Genomic DNA, 17,284 nt, shown 5'->3' with positions numbered 1-17,284 from the left:
GACAAGCCTGTCGCTTGCAGGCGACCAGTTCGCAGAGACGAGCTGAGATTGGCTGTTTTCATCACGTATTAGTCTCCTCTGCAGCCACGAAGGGACGCTGGTTCTCAGCGTCGTTGCATGTTACCCTCCCCTCCCCCTTTCTCAGTTCCAAGTAAGACCAATGACCGGTCGTAACCCCCTGGGCGCCGGTGACCGTTCTCAAGGTATTCTCGCAAAAGCGAGTGCGCCAAAACTGATCACAAGCGCTTCCTAGCGACCAAGTCGCGAACTCCTCCGCTAGCTTACCCTGTAGGCCGCCAGAGTGTAGCACTAGACTGAGCCCTTTAACCCTGGGTTTAAGCAGACGCCTTCGGCGAGTCGATTCTTGTTTATTTCAGACTGCCCTCGACAGGTAGCGCTAAAGTCGACGCAATGCTACCAGCTTCGAGACTTCAATCAGAGTTTTTTTTATGGCCCTCACTCGGGGAACTTCGGGACCTTTCGGTCCGGACTCCCAGTCCTCCCCTCCACTTTTGATTCAAGTTGTACTTTTAATTACGAGACGCGGTCTGCCGCGACACAGATCAACTCGCGTCGCGTGTGCAGACAGATCTCCATCGAGTATCGGCGAATCGGCAGACTCTGCAAGACTTCACCCGGCCGCTAACGACGATGTAGTCGCCTTGAATAAGGGATGCTATCCCTCAAGCCATTACTAATAGATTAGTCTGTCTGCATAGTTTAGTTATTTGCTTTCAAAATTTTTTGTTCTTTTAATCGCTATTATGAAGATATCATCCGCGTCCTGCCGCGCAATTCGCGAGCTCCAGACCCTGGCTGACTCCACGATAGCAGCGTGCTGGTCAACTCCCCTGTTTTGGTGAGTGATAATTCGCGAACCCCCTTTTTTTCCTTAAATTTTTTTTGGGCATTTTCTGCCCCCTAGACTGCCTGTATACAAGTTCTAATCAGTTTTGATTTGGACTGTTGCAGACAGGGTTCGATGACGGGGAGAGATTGATTGCTCTCATCTCGTGGCCACCCCCCCCCCCCCCTTTCTGTTCCGTGGGTCACATTCGAAGAATCGCTTCTACTACCCGACGTGATTGTTTGAAGACCCCGGGTGGTAATGTAAATTCAACATTTCCCCCTTACCTAGGTACGAACTATCTTAACCGGATGACCAACCCACCAGCGACCAGTGTTTTTCTCAAGAAAATGTAAAACAAATAGAACTAATTATCAATGTAATCATCGGATCCATCCAACTTTGGGTGTGAAACTTATAATGCAAATGTTTATATTTCAAACTACGAATGTAAATTGTTCTCCGTAAGTACGGGCCGGTCCCCCCTATTTTCGTTTTTCTTTTGTAATCATTGAAACATGTTATGTAAAACCTTATGTATGTTAAAATAATGAAACAAGATAATTCATCAGGGCAAATAAAACAGGGAAACTATAGATCAAGTTAATTGTGTAGTTTTTATTTATTGATTATAACGACCCACCAACTTCCTCCTTGCTGGTTACAGGAAGTTCCTAAATTTTGTTTGTTCCCCACCTCGTGTCGCCTCTGGTAAATCAATTTATTTAACTTATTGTTTTTTTTTCCAGCATGTTTTCAAGGCTTTTTAATTAATTCCAAATAATTCAATTTTGAGGCACGAGGGGTGTTACAAATTCTAAATGTAGTTATTCTTTTGGCTGCACCTTTGGAGCGTCTGAACATGCATCTGTAGTGTGTAGAGACCTGCAAAATTCGCGGATTCATTTCGTGATATGCTACAATTCAAATAATTATACCTTAGCGCTGCTTCTGCAATTGGTTCACTGTTAATCTGGAGTAATGAGGGCCAATTAGAGACCCTCGCTCAAAGAAGTGTCGAATCACAGACACTCGGTCGAGACGACTCACAAGTCAGCAGCCAATGAATAGGTGGCATTTGCCCGAGTGTTTAGAGTGTAGTAGAGTCTATCCTGGAGGTCATTGAATCCACGAATTTTGCAGGTCTCTAGTAATGTGTAATTTCTTAGTGACTCGCTCCTTCCAGCTAAGATATTTAAAAAAAAGGCATTTTGTTGGTAATAATGTGACATATTGTTTTGACTGAAAGGTATTCATCTGCTATAGCATCCTACATAACCTTAATGTGTGGCATTGGAAGTTACCCAAGGACACTATAACACATGAAAGTTTCAGATAAGTCAGATCGTTTACATTTGCTGTACTATGTTATTATGTATTAACCAAAGGATTAGTATAAATTACTATAGAGACATGAGAATATATTTTCTTTTAGATTAACTTGGGGGTAATATTTAAAAATAGAAACTAACTCATTTTCAGACCATCATTTAATATTTGATATTTAAAACAAACTTTTTGAGTATTACAGTATTACTTAGTTATTTATAAAACTTCATAAACAATAAATAGAATATCATGAGTTACATTTGTTACTTGTTACATTTCTTACTTAAATTTAAAAAAAAAAATATGGGGCCCCAAAACATTAAATAAATTATTAACGTTACTTTAATTCATAAATTTATGTTAGCAAAACAAAATAAAAACAACAATGAAAAATTTATAAAATGAATTTAGGTAGGTTGTCCACATTTATTGCCGAACACATGCTTCATGCGAAGTATGAAAACGAAGAATCACTTTCCTGAATTTATGAGTGAGTGAATCCCGTAGCCGTCAGAAAAGAGAGGAGAACATCCTCTACTCCAAACAAAGGGTTACAAGTAGTTCATAGCATGGCCGGAATAGGGAAGCACTCCAGATCCATGACTCGTGGGCTGCTATAAAAACATTTCAAAAACTAATTACATGGTGAAATATTTAAAAATAAATGTCCAGCATGATTTCCAGAGAAATCTGCGAAAACTTACCCAATTGGTGGCTACCCAAACTTGAAACTACCGCATGGATGCGGTGGATAAATTAAGAGCAGAAAATTAATACAGTTTTTCACATGAAGGTCACCAAGAAGAAGGAAGTGACCATAGATGGCATAACACAGTTAGCCAAACATAGTTACAAATGCACAATTTAAAGAATAGTTCCGAAAACTGAATAGCACACTACCTTGACGAAAATATAATAATTAATTAAACTTTAAAATAATTAAATTTGTTCAGAGTTCTTTTCTTTGATTCTTGATGCACTTAAATTGGATAATAATTATGTGATAATAAAATACAATACAAATGGTCAGAACAAAACATACCTTCACTTAAAGACAAAATTACAAATAAATTACCCCCATAACAGAAATTCTTAAAAAAAATAATAAACCAGCGTTCAGTTTGCCGAAACAAAAAAAAAAAACAACACACAAAGAGTTAAGCAAAAACGAGTGTACGCCCAGCTGAATGCTGCAATGGCACACACTCCCTCCCTCAAACCAGACGCTACCGTCTTAATTTTTTTTTTTTAAAGTTGCCATCAAAAAACAATTCAATTTACCCAAAATAAAAAAGAGACATTAGAATTAATGATGTCAAAAAGAAAAGACTATATTAAATATAGAAATCAAAAATTAAATCATTATACTGCTGAAGAAACAAACATCACAGACACGAGCATAAAACCCCTATATATTTACTGAGAAACAACAAAATATTATCCTTATAAACTCCATACTCAATGAGGAATATACACCTCTTCATACAAGTATTAAAACAAAATGGGGACTATACACCCCTGCATAATAAATCTTATTAAATGCTCGCTCAAGAAAATTATAGAAAACTCAGTCTCGAAATCGACATAAATCAGCTGAACGTAGGATGCTCTCATACCTACGAGAGAGAAATCTCAAAGCTAAAGTGTAAATGAAATCGAAGATCAAAATACCAAAGGACAAAAAAAATTCTGTGTGTATTTGTAGAAACAAGACAGGACAGAATGGTGGTACAAGTACCCAGGACAGCCAGCGTATGCTACAACAAAGAGGGACAACACCGCAAACAAAATGCCCGTCGGCTTAAAAAAAAAACTGGGAGGTGCCAAAATCCAAGGGTAAACCAAAATGTGGAGAGGGCCAACACCCAACTACACAACCCAAGGCAAAATAACAGGTCACACTCCCGATACTGGTTACTAAGATCCTGATCATAAGATACCGCTCTGAACCCTGCAGTTCAAACAACACATCATGATAAAATTTAAAAAAATTTCCAAATAGAAGATACCTAATCAAAGTTTAACAAAACTTACATTGACAATACTGATCAAATACGAAAGAAATATGAGCCACAAAAAAAAAAATTCTAAAATGCTTATTCAGCGACACAACAAAATTGAAAGAAAAATAAGAAAACGGTCGTCCAAAGGTGAATGACTAAGTCCCATACCTGAGACACTCAAAAAATAATTTAGTACCTGCAAAAGCAAGCTTGACCACTAGCGACAACAAAAAAAAATTTATCACAAAGTTAAGAGTCAGCAAAAGGTAAGTGAATAAAACTAACTGCCTGCAATTTATTCAAAGAAAATTTTAGAGAATAAATCAAAGTTGAAACCATACCTTAAAATGAAGAATGTGTCACTATAAGACAATCCCACCAATGCAGAACTCCATTACACGAAATTCACCAGAGATGGCTGTAACGGTGAGTCACAGCAACACCGAGCAGAAGCCGCAACCACCCTAGCAAAATCCATGCAGCAGACACCCCACCGGAGAGATGTCATACAGCAACAAACCTAGTACACAAATAAAAAAAAAAAAACAGTATCTAAGTTTTAAAAAAAGTTAAACACAAATTAAAAAAAATTATTAAATAGATGACACTAGACGGTGTAATGTGTGGAACACATGTGCAATAGCTGTGTCGTGTGGAAAGCTGTGCAAAACACACAACACACCACAAAACCCACATCCCTACACGACAAACCACATAACCTACAAAACAGAATATTTAAAAAAAAAAGTATATATTTTGGATGACAAGACAAGAAACAAAACAGATATACTAAAATGTTATTTTTAAAAGATGACACTAGTAAGACAAGCAAAATCGAAAAGCAATAATTCAAAGTTAGCACTCAAAATAAATTATTTATTATTTAAAAACAAATAAAATCACAAAATGTTATTAACCTTAAATGAAACTATTATTAAAAATGAGTGATTGGATCTTCCATGGCAGACATAAGATTTAAAACATGACAGAGGTCACCAAAAATAAGTGTTGGTGAAGCCTAACACTTAGAAAATTATCCTGGCTCAACAGCTCTAAGGACCACCACAAGAAAAATTAATTTAGGAAAAGTTTGCCCACTGGCTAAACTTGACCAAAGTCAACAAAACATTAAAACAAAATCTAATGTCGTCTGGAAGTCACTTACTCCAGACAATACAAAATTGTAAACATACAAAGCTCTAACCTATAAAACTTTCAATTACAGTGCTTAGAAAAATAATATTAAAAAGAAAAACGACAAAATTCTAACAGAAGAGAACCACTGACCTTTTACTGCATCTTACTGAAACAAAATAATTAAAACAAAACAAAGCAAAATAATGAAATTTAAATGAAGACAAAACATTAATAGGTTCAAGTAGGAATAAATTCAAATGAAGATCAAACACAGCACAAGACAAAAAAATTAACCAAATACTTGATTCAAAAATAAATATACTGCAAATTAGATACTTATAAAACAATACCATAACCTCAATTATTAAACTGTGCAATGAAAAGCACTAGAACACACATTAAATGAACATAATAGGGAAACGGCAAAATGTCTCTGAAAAGAAATCAATACCTAAAATACATACCCAAGATGACCTAAAACAAAACATGGGCAGAAGAAACAACATAAGAGATTATTAAAACAACCTGCTATAAAAAGAACTTATTAAATGATGGCAACAAAAACTAAAAATACCTATCATGGTTAGGTTACGAAAAACGTGCCCCAATTGGTGATACACGAAAAGTAAACAAAACCTCAATTAAAAAATTCCCTGAAGTAACAACAGTAAACCACAGACCACTCAACACATGAAAATCTGCAAAATAAGATTTAAAAAAATTAAAGTATCATGAAAATGGGAAATAATATTCAAAAAATTCTATGAACAAACAAAACTTGCATCAATATTTAAACTGAAATACCATTTAGAATTATGTTAATAAAGAATATGCAAATAATATTATCTATCATTAAAACAATAACAGTTTTGTACTTTAAGATATTAGCTAAGAGATTACAAAAAAAAAATTAGTTTACCAATATTAAAAATACTATTAAAATTCATAAAAAGAATTATTTAAGATTGCAAAAGGTAAGAGATATCACACAAAAGAGAATGTTTATGAGTTATTTTACACAACAAAATATTTAAGGTTATAAAATCTTAAAATTAAAATTATGATTTAGTTTCTTCACAATTATATATAAAACAAAATAATAACATAGTAAACAGCAAACCCAAGCTCTGCTACCATTTTGTGACATTTTGTTTTGACTGAAAGGTATTCATCTGCTATAGCATCCTACATAACCTCAATGTGTGGCATTGGAAGTTACCCAAGGACACTATAACACATGAAAGTTTCAGATAAGTCGGATCGTTTACATTTGCTGTACTATGTTATTATGTATTAACCAAAGGATTAGTATAAATTACTATAGAGACATGAGAATATATTTTCTTTTAGATTAACTTGGGGGTAATATTTAAAAATAGAAACTAACTCATTTTCAGACCATCATTTAATATTTGATATTTAAAACAAACTTTTTGAGTATTACAGTATTACTTAGTTATATATAAAACTTCATAAACAATAAATAGAATATCATGAGTTACATTTGTTACTTGTTACATTTCTTACTTAAATTTAAAAAAAAAAAATATGGGGCCCCAAAACATTAAATAAATTATTAACGTTACTTTAATTCATAAATTTATGTTAGCAAAACAAAATAAAACCAACAATGAAAAATTTATAAAATGAATTTAGGTAGGTTGTCCACATTTATTGCCGAACACATGCTTCATGCGAAGTATGAAAACGAAGAATCACTTTCCTGAATTCATGAGTGAGTGAATCCCGTAGCCGTCAGAAAAGAGAGGAGAACATCCTCTACTCCAAACAAAGGGTTACAAGTAGTTCATAGCATGGCCGGAATAGGGAAGCACTCCAGATCCATGACTCGTGGGCTGCTATAAAAACATTTCAAAAACTAATTACATGGTGAAATATTTAAAAATAAATGTCCAGCATGATTTCCAGAGAAATCTGCGAAAACTCACCCAATTGGTGGCTACCCAAACTTGAAACTACCGCATGGATGCGGTGGATAAATTAAGAGCAGAAAATTAATACAGTTTTTCACATGAAGGTCACCAAGAAGAAGGAAGTGACCATAGATGGCATAACACAGTTAGCCAAACATAGTTACAAATGCACAATTTAAAGAATAGTTCCGAAAACTGAATAGCACACTACCTTGACGAAAATATAATAATTAATTAAACTTTAAAATAATTAAATTTGTTCAGAGTTCTTTTCTTTGATTCTTGATGCACTTAAATTGGATAATAATTATGTGATAATAAAATACAATACAAATGGTCAGAACAAAACATACCTTCACTTAAAGACAAAATTACAAATAAATTACCCCCATAACAGAAATTCTTAAAAAAATAATAAACCAGCGTTCAGTTTGCCGAAACAAAAAAAAACAACACACAAAGAGTTAAGCAAAAACGAGTGTACGCCCAGCTGAATGCTGCAATGGCACAATAAACAGAAACATGGAAATATATGAAAAACTGAGAACTACCTAATAGTGTTACATGCGTAACATGAGACAAGGTTGCGATGCGTCCGGGGGCCACGCATGGCCACTGACGTCACGCGCGCATACCTTGGGAGATTAGAGCGGCCCGACCTTCCACCCCCACCCCCCTCCCTCCCTTGCCCCATCGCTCAATCCTTCCTTAGCGGCAAGGGGAATCCCGCGGGCTTGCAGAGGCCGCCGCTTGGAGTGGCGTGAATGACACGCCGCTGTTCTGGATGCTTCGAGCGCCGGGTATAGGCCCCGGGAAGACGCGACAACGTCACAACCAGTCCGGTCAGTTCCAGAAAGACGGCAGACGGGTATAAAAGCGGCGACGCCGGCCCTCCGAAGGGAATTCCAAACAGGCGGGTCGAGTGAAGCGTGAGTTAGGCAAGCGGTGCAGACGAGGAGCGACGGGATCGTGCGTGCGTGAATGTACAGGCGCGACGTGAGGGGCGAACCACTGTCGAGCCTGGCTCCAGCGAGGGAGTGCGAACTGTGGACTTGTGATTTGTGAACATACGTTCAGCGTAGTGATTTAATTAGCAATGTAAATTTTAGTAGCAAATAAAACTGTATATAATTGATTTTGCTATCCTTAGAACACGTTTTTCCCACACGTAACAAGTAATGTCTAAAAAAATTTTGAAAACTCTGAAGTTAAAGACATAATATAAATTTACCATTATTGACGCCATTATGCCTAATTAAAAAAATTGTAAGCATCACACAGAGATTGAATTTGATGCATTCAAAATATTTTAGTATAAGTCATGTAAAGCAGACTCAAGTCATAAAAAGAAATAACATTTTCTTAAGTTAACTGATATTATAGTAAAACTTGTAAACTTGTGTTTAGAATTTATATTATTCCTAAATTTCACCGATTTCAAATACCTTAAGGCTGCTTAATAATCCTGCTCATACTGATGTGTTGCTGAAGCCTAGAGTGGAAACCTTAGAGCCTATAATGGCCGTGTCCACGCAACCAGAGGTATTGCGTTATTAGAATAACGAGTATTGCAATGAAGGATAGGCAAAGCGAGGCAGAGAAAGTTGAAGTTTATTTCCCACACACGGTTATAAAAAGTGCTTATTGCCTTCCGTCTTGGAAACAGGCCATACTTCCTAACGCTGGAGGTAATGTATAAGTTCAAGGAATCTTTTACTAGCTTTTGCATGTCGTTTCGCAAGGGCAGATAGAGATTTATACTGAACAAGTTTTCTTTCCAGAATAACTTATAATATATGGTAGCTAATTTAGTATAAATATAAAAAAATTCAAAAGTGGCTCTCTAAAGTTCAAGTTTGTTTAAAAAAATAAATACAACTCGATAAGATGGCAAATCTATTTTGAGAAAGTCGAAGTTGAGATAAAAATGTATGTTAAGTTGCGAGATATATAATGAAATTATGAGTATATATATAAATAGCATATTCAGCACGACATGTTTATTGTGTGACATCTGTAAAATTTTAATCAGAGTAATGCAAACACTTTTTTTATAGTTTTTCTCTGGCTTTAGTTAGCAATATTACTATACCTACTATAGCCATGTATAAATATAAAAATAAATTTTGTCCATCTGGGATAATCTAGGTGTATTATATTGAGATTTTATATACCTATATATTATTTTATTTTGGAGTTTACTTTTAACAAACATACGAAAAAACGCACTCTATCTTTATAATACTGGTATCGATAAAGAAGTATATGACATCAAAAATTGGCTCGTTTCAGATCATTGAAATGGAAACATAAATTTACAACGAAGCTTACAATTTCTTTCTTAAACAGACACTCGAAATAGGTCTAAAAAGCATAAACACTGAGTTATATGTGAAAACTTCCTGCAACAATGCTTGAATGACCAGATACATGTACGGAAATGAGCCAAAACATTCACTGCGATGTAGACAACTCAAAAAATTCTGCTGATGAAAGTACTACTACTACTTTTTTTTTTGCAGTAATGCATTTTCTAGATTCTTAAAATGGCACAACATAATTATTAAACACACTCCAAACGGAATATTTTCGGTTCCCACCAGTTTCTCACTAGTGCCACAGATGTTTACTGTCGATAGGCACTTTCACGACTGAAGCGCTACTGAAGAAGATCATTTAGTAAATAACGAGCTACTCAAGAAGCTACCAGAGGAGAACGTTATTAGAGTGTTGCGTTAAAACTGTCAGGAGACTAATAGCTTTTATAAAAATCTTGGGGTTATTAGGAAAAGTTGGTGACTCCAGTTTCTTTAAATCTTGTGTTTTGTAACATATAACATGTTTTGGCACTAAGAATATAGACAGATACAGATTTTATTTTTCAAGGTTGACAGCAAAATTCTTCTACAGATTTTAGTTTTGAAAAACCAACTTTTTCTATCCAATATCTCAATGGAATGTCAATCCACCGAATGTAACAAGGTAATGGTTTTAATTTTACTTCACACGATTTAAACACACAGTCTTAACGCCCTATTATTCTCGCGTTTGCATCCGCGAATGCTATTGGTATCTGTGGTGGTGGTGGTGGTATTCCCAATGCAGTAACACCAAATTCTGTTGCCTCGTGGGTGCCTGGATGTAATGACGTCAGTGGCCGTTTTCCAAAATACAAACGGCCTGAACTTCATCTCTTCAACAACACGTTCACCATCAAAGTCACTCGTTCTGCACCGACTCACTCGGGAGGGAGCGATAAAGTTGGCAAACCTGTGTGCGCACGGCGTGCCATAGCGCTGCGCGTGAATAATGTACCATGCAATATAATGCTATTAAGGAAGCAGTCAAAAGATGCGCATCTTAAATACGAGCGTTCCGGTTCGCAAAATTTCAGCATCCGAGGAAACGTGAACGCCGAAGTGTGGGTAAGAGAAGTCTTCAACTTTACGGGAATTTCACCTTTATTGCAGACTCCCAACCAGTTGCCTGCTAGCACGGTACTCATGAACATGAACTTAGTTGATTTATATCGGTACAATTCAAACATTCAATTCATTGAAGTTCAATTCAATTAAAATATTTTTATTTCATAAGAAATGGTTTCTTTTGATTTTGTTTCATGTAATTTTACTACAATTAATTTATTTCATTAGATTTGGGTACTTTTCAATTCATTTCTATTGTATAAATTCATTTTGTTTGACAAATAAGGTTTCGATTCATTAAGGTTTATGTGGTCGTATTTAATTTCCATTTGTTTCGTTTCAGATTATTACGTTAGTTTCGCATTGATGTAGGTAAGGTTACATTTCAATACATTTTAGTTCTTTTCTGTTGGGCTGTTGGGATTGAAATCGTGGCTCTCGCCATACGAAGCATAGATGATGACAACCGTAGTAGCCGAATACGCTGGCCTGTGGGAATAGTAGGTTTTATTTTTTATTCTAAGCGAATATCAAATCGAATGTTTAAAATATTCTTGGAGTCGATTACAATTGCGAATATTGTTCTCAGCAAGGCTGTATTATACATATTTCATGAAAAACTGGATTGACATAAAAACATAATTTTTTTTCGTTTGTATTGTTTCAACTGGTTAAGTGGCAAATCAATTGGGCCCTATATAAAACAACACTCAATAAAAATTACAACCTAACTATGCATAGTTTAAATAATTGAGTATTAATTAAAGCAAACCTGCGCGCCACTTTCGATTGTTTTAAGTAGCCAACTTTATTAGTAAAAAACAAATGTAACACAAAAACTAAACTGAATGATTTCATGGGCGAATCTCAGGGATACATGTAAAACGAATAGCAAATTTCTTGGTGAATTCTAATCTAATATTAAAAAGAGCTTCTATTGATGCGCTTAGTCGAAGCTTCCAAATGCCTAGTACCAAACACGAATTAGGAGGCTGCGAGCTGAGTACATGCCTTCGTGACAGCTTATATATAACCTTTATATATATATTATACTAGACATTTATATTTCCTAGTAGAGGTAACACTTTGGAACTGTTATCATTAGGATAAATTAAAAAAAAAACGTGTTCCTAGTTAAATTGTAAAAACAAGATGTATTTTTTTTGGCAATAACATGGACATTTCATATCTAGTACTGAGTTTGAATAATTTCATATGATTATCGACCAGATTACTTTAAATCGTTCTCTGGTGACGAATGCCAAATATATGTAAATAATTATAAACATGCTTCAAAATTATATATATATATATATAGGCTATATCTTCTGAAATTGTTTTTATAAATATAGGTTAAAACCATAATAACATTCATGCGAGAGTAACCATGGGAAGAAGAGTATAAACAATTAATTAAATAAAGATTTATCTTAAATATGTACATTCAGAAATAAATAAATAAACAAGAGTTTGCCTGCCGTGACCGTTAAAATAGTCCAGGTCCTATTAACCGAAACATATGCATGAAATGTTAATCGAGTAACTTAACTTGGGTCTTCGTGGACTTAGTTGGTGGAAGACTACATGAAATTATAACGTAAGTTAGAGGTTCAAGAGGAATAACATGTGAGGTAAAAACAAACAAATTCTACAGTTTAGTATAAAATAAAGGGCATAGGAAAGTGACATAACTGACCCTAGTTGGACGAAAATCGCTATGACATCCATAACGCAGTTGGAAAAGCAGTGGCAGACAGAAATAGATACGAAGTTAAACATTTGTCACGTACGAATTCTGCAAACTGTAATGATGATGGGAGGTGGGAATATATATGAAGAAAACAAATTACCAAGTTGGTTTATAGACTGAATAAAACTTGCAATTTATTTCTCAACAGTAGATTTTAAGATAGCAGCAATACCTAAATCATTCAGAGTTTTATAATCACCGCCATATTTGAATGGTTATGATTTGCAAGAGAGGCGAGTCCGGTGATTTTATTCATCTTTTATTTTCCTTTCAGCCATGTCCTTGGGTGGAAGGTGAAAATCATTAAGCTTTTCCATCAGCAAAGTGAATTCATTACGCTGATAGAATCTCTCTTCAAACATATTAGTGTGTTGTAATTATGACACAAAGGAAATATTTTTTTTGTATTTTCTGAATACTTGACTCTGATCTCACAACTAATATACCTATAACGTCTATTTAAAATTATTCTGTATGTAGTGTTGGAAGAATTAAAGAATGTTAGTTTAGAATCTTGTGTTCGTGAATTCGCTAGCGTAAATAGAATAATATAAAGAAATTGATAACATAGAAAAGTAATGAATTTTAATTATATAAATATTTTCGATTATATTAAATAACTATCTTAAAAACCACGACTTCGCTTGCGCAATTTTAGAACATTATGTGATTAATTCCAAACAATTTTAATTAATAAATAGACAAATTAAATTTGTCAGGTGCATAAAATATTTATTTCATAATAAAACCATTTAAGAATGATATTTTTGAACTAGGATGCGAAAACATTTTTTTTTTTTAATTTTTAGTATATATCAAGTATCTGATTTTAACACTTCGGTTTTAGAGTCTTAGAGTAAGTATTTTAACTTGATGAAATCACAGTTATCTCATTTAAATTTCATGAGGTAAAAATGTTTTTAAAAAATGTTAAACACACACCTATTTAATTTTAACTATGTTTATGCCATCGCTTACACTAACACTTTCAATTATTGTGGTTAAAGCTATGCTTAGAAAAATTAAATAATGTCACATTATTTCAAATACCTCCCATTATTTAAGGATATTTGATACAATCGCAACTTTATTTTAAATAATGATATAAAATTTATTATCTGACATATTAGTTAATTCTTAGTATGCTTAGTATAACTTAAACAAAATCCCCAACTTTTTTTTTACCCCTCTTCTCTTTGTTCACACGAATGCCAACGTAGAAATTCAGAATTAAATATGGCAATATCCATTATCCAAATAAAAACTAAACCATCCAAGTTTATCTTCTTCTTGTTACCGCAAATATGATTTCCAAAATAAATATTATTAACTTATATTTACACAAGTTGCGTAAACCTATCAGGCTCGACATTATTTCAAAGAATTCTGGGTTAAATATCATGCCAGAGTTTTGTATTATAAGTGTATTTAAACGTGTGAACACGGGAATGTGCTATTAAGCGAGGTTATGTCACACATCTCTCGCGAGTGCTGAAAGACTGGCTTACTTTTTTTTTTAAATTTTTCTTATTCACAGTAAAAAATAAATCTAACGTGCACAGGCGCAGATGAAATGTATAGCAGACAAATTGATTTTTAATTACCATTCTGTTAAGGGGCCCGCCTCGTCAGGGGTGTATGTGTGTTAGTGAGGCGGGATGATAAGCGCGACGCTCGATGGTATTTCTAGTGCGGTGTCGCCTCTAAGCGCAAGGCTCTGGACTGGCGCGCAGTCTTCTCGTCGTCACAGGATAACCGTGAAATTTCAGCGGTGACCGCAACATTATATGGCGGAGAAATGAAGATAAAGGTGTAATGCAAGCCCCTTAAGTGCTTTTAATAATCTGTATTGGTTGTTTTACGCCTAAAATTTACTCTGAAAACATGCGTTTTAGCCATTTTAACTTTTCTAGAAATACAGTTTAAAAATATGATCCAAAATTAAAAGTACTTTTCGGGCCTCAGCGAACTCTTAAATGCTTTTCGTAAACATACCCCACTCGGATATCTTGAGTAGTTTTGAAATCGCGTTGTTTTTCCTGAAGCTCTGCGCACCGTCTGTGTGACCAGGTAGGCGGGCCCCTTAAATACGATTTTTTTTTTGACGCTGTCAAGTGTCCTAAAAACTGGCCAACCTCCATCCAAAGCAAAAACGTGTTGGCGCAGTGTTCTCCAAAACTGTCTGGCGATACTTGCGCCAGGTATACCAGCGCGCCAGGTATACCAGCCTGCCAGGTATACAAGCGCGGAGGTGTCTGTTTTTTGTTTTTTTCGCCAGCGAGTCCTTGGAATGGCGAACCCCACGTCTCGCATCGACGATTTCTTCGTTTTTTGTCCCGTGAGTAATAAATATCTTTCCCCGCGCACCGTCGGAGTACCTACGCTCCCGTACAGTCCAGAGACGAGACAGACAGATGTTACTTCGAACACTGATTTGAGACGATAACTCACAAAAATTTAAACGTTTTACATTCTTTATATATTCACGTGAGTAAAAAAGCCCGAACAAGTGGTATTCTGGCCAGTATAATTAAGTTAGTAACTACTTAAGTTGAATATAATATATTATAATAAAATACTTGATATAACTAGACGTTTCATGTATAATTTAAAGTTTCACCCAAATATACATAAAATACTTAGCATTTCTGATTAAAATTTTAAAATTAAATAAATCCAGGCCCTGAGTTGGAGATGAGTAGTTAGATTATATAAATCCGGGAGCAGTGTTTTCCGACCCGAAAGCCGGCTTATCCTCTACCTCCCCTCACCAAGTCGGCGTCCTTGAAGGGTAGTTTGGGAGTCAGCCTACAAGATCTGTATTCAAGTCTTCCAGGGCCGTTTCAAAAAGCCAAAACTGTATGGGGATTGCCATGACCAGAAGCTAGGTTTACCAATCCCAGCATATTCACCGCCTCAGCCCCTCTACAACACTCAGCTGACCAGACAGTTGGCTGTGTCCTGAGCCCTGAGACTTCATCAGCACTGCTGGCGCCTTCCCCGTTCTCCCACATCACACTGGGACCCCTCAAAACACCCAGTGAACCCGTGGTCCGTTGGAGGCCTATCCAACCTCTGCCAGCTGTCCAGGCTGGTACCGGAGCTGTGTCGTCGACTCCGCACAGGGCTAGGGAACCCTTGGAGCCTGCTCCAAGCGATCGGAGCACCACCACCAAGTACGAGTCCTGCCCAATCAGAATCCAGGGCCTTGGAGGAAACCTCAGCGGGACACCATTCACATTCATGGTTTATATTTGCAATCGATATATTTTGACCACAGCTGGCGATTGAAACTCAAACGAACAACGTAGCTTCTCCGAGTCAAAAGTTATACTGAATGGAAATCTCGAAACGCAAGCCGAAATGACCTCAAAATGACGGCGCTTCCCCCTCCACCGCGCGCGATGCGTCACAGTCCTCACTTAGCGTAACGAGTTCTTTGATCGTTTAGCTATCCAGTGGTGTAATTAAATTTCGTATGGAGATGGAGATGACACATATGTAGCTGCAACACCAAACTGTATCCCCCGTTTTGGTTTTCATTCGTTTTTTTTAATTGTCTCCCAATATGGAAGCGATTTTAAAGACATATTCACGTCAAAATATAAAAGTAGCTTTGAGTCCCATAGTCGACGTAGTTTAGTGTGTTGTTGGCGAATGGGGAGAGACTGTCTGCGAGAGTGTGAGTGACCTTGAAGTCCTCTCTCCGGTCAAGGCGGCCACATTCCGTCCATTGACTTTCGACGTTACTGATCCTAGAAGCCCGAAAGTTTATTGTCTGCCGCCAGGAGGTAGTCCTGCCTTCACGAAACCGGTCTGTGGCGCAGGAAGATCGAATCTTAATAATGAACCAGGAGTGCTGTTACGGAGAACAAAAGCTGGACTCCGCGAACTATTCGTTTTTTTTTCCCCCTTCGCAATACGTCTCGGACAACGTGATCAAAGGTCAAATATTTTTCTTTCTGAGTCTGTAACAGCCCTTCTGTTTTTTAACACATAAAGCACGATAAACACGTTGGATTCTGTGGTTTTGTTGTCATAAAAATTAAATTACTAAGCATTATTAAAAACAATATTGTAGCTGGCATGACCAAGGAAAATCTGGGGGAAATGTTTGCATGTACGTTGTGATACATATTTTTTTTTATATGTAGTTATCTCGAGTGAAATCTCAAGAACGTAATTAGCTATCATACAAACTATCTTAAGGATTTTATTTTTCTGTTGCGTTAATTGCTTTATGAAAACACGTTCTATTTTTTTTGTAACATCGACGATAGCAATCATGTTCGGAAGCTAACATTAAATAGGGTGTATAATGACTTGTAATAATAGTTGTAATAAATAAAAAGGAGTATGGTGAGATTTCATCGCAACTCCCCCCTCCCCCTCCCCCAAAAAAAAACACGTGATAGGATTCGATTCCCGGCTTTATGCCTTAATCTGTCCTTTGAATTCATACTAACTTTGTTTGAAATATTAAAATCTATGATAACGTGCAAGAATAAGTATAAAGAAACATCCCCCACCACCAATTTTGTGAAACATATTCTTTGCAAAAACATTATCGGCATCATTAACTCGTTTTTGACGTGACAACGTCCAATAAATCGATGAACGCCGGCTGCACGCACGAAAAAGTGTCCCATTACGCACATTGCCCCGTCACTGTGTCCCGTTACGCTCATTGTACGCTTGCGCCGCATCTATCTCTCTTCCACTGGATTGGCCTATGAATCTACTATTACCTATATTATATAGGTTAAGGCGGGCTTTTCAAAAGTAGCTTTTAAATTTAGTATTTTAACTAAACTATCATTTCATCAATGTTTTGTTATGACGTTGTCACGTTAAACTAT

Source organism: Bacillus rossius, chromosome 14 (assembly GCF_032445375.1).
Source record: "Bacillus rossius redtenbacheri isolate Brsri chromosome 14, Brsri_v3, whole genome shotgun sequence".
NCBI classification, from domain to species: domain Eukaryota; kingdom Metazoa; phylum Arthropoda; class Insecta; order Phasmatodea; family Bacillidae; genus Bacillus; species Bacillus rossius.
Note: the sequence above shows the minus strand (reverse complement) of the source record.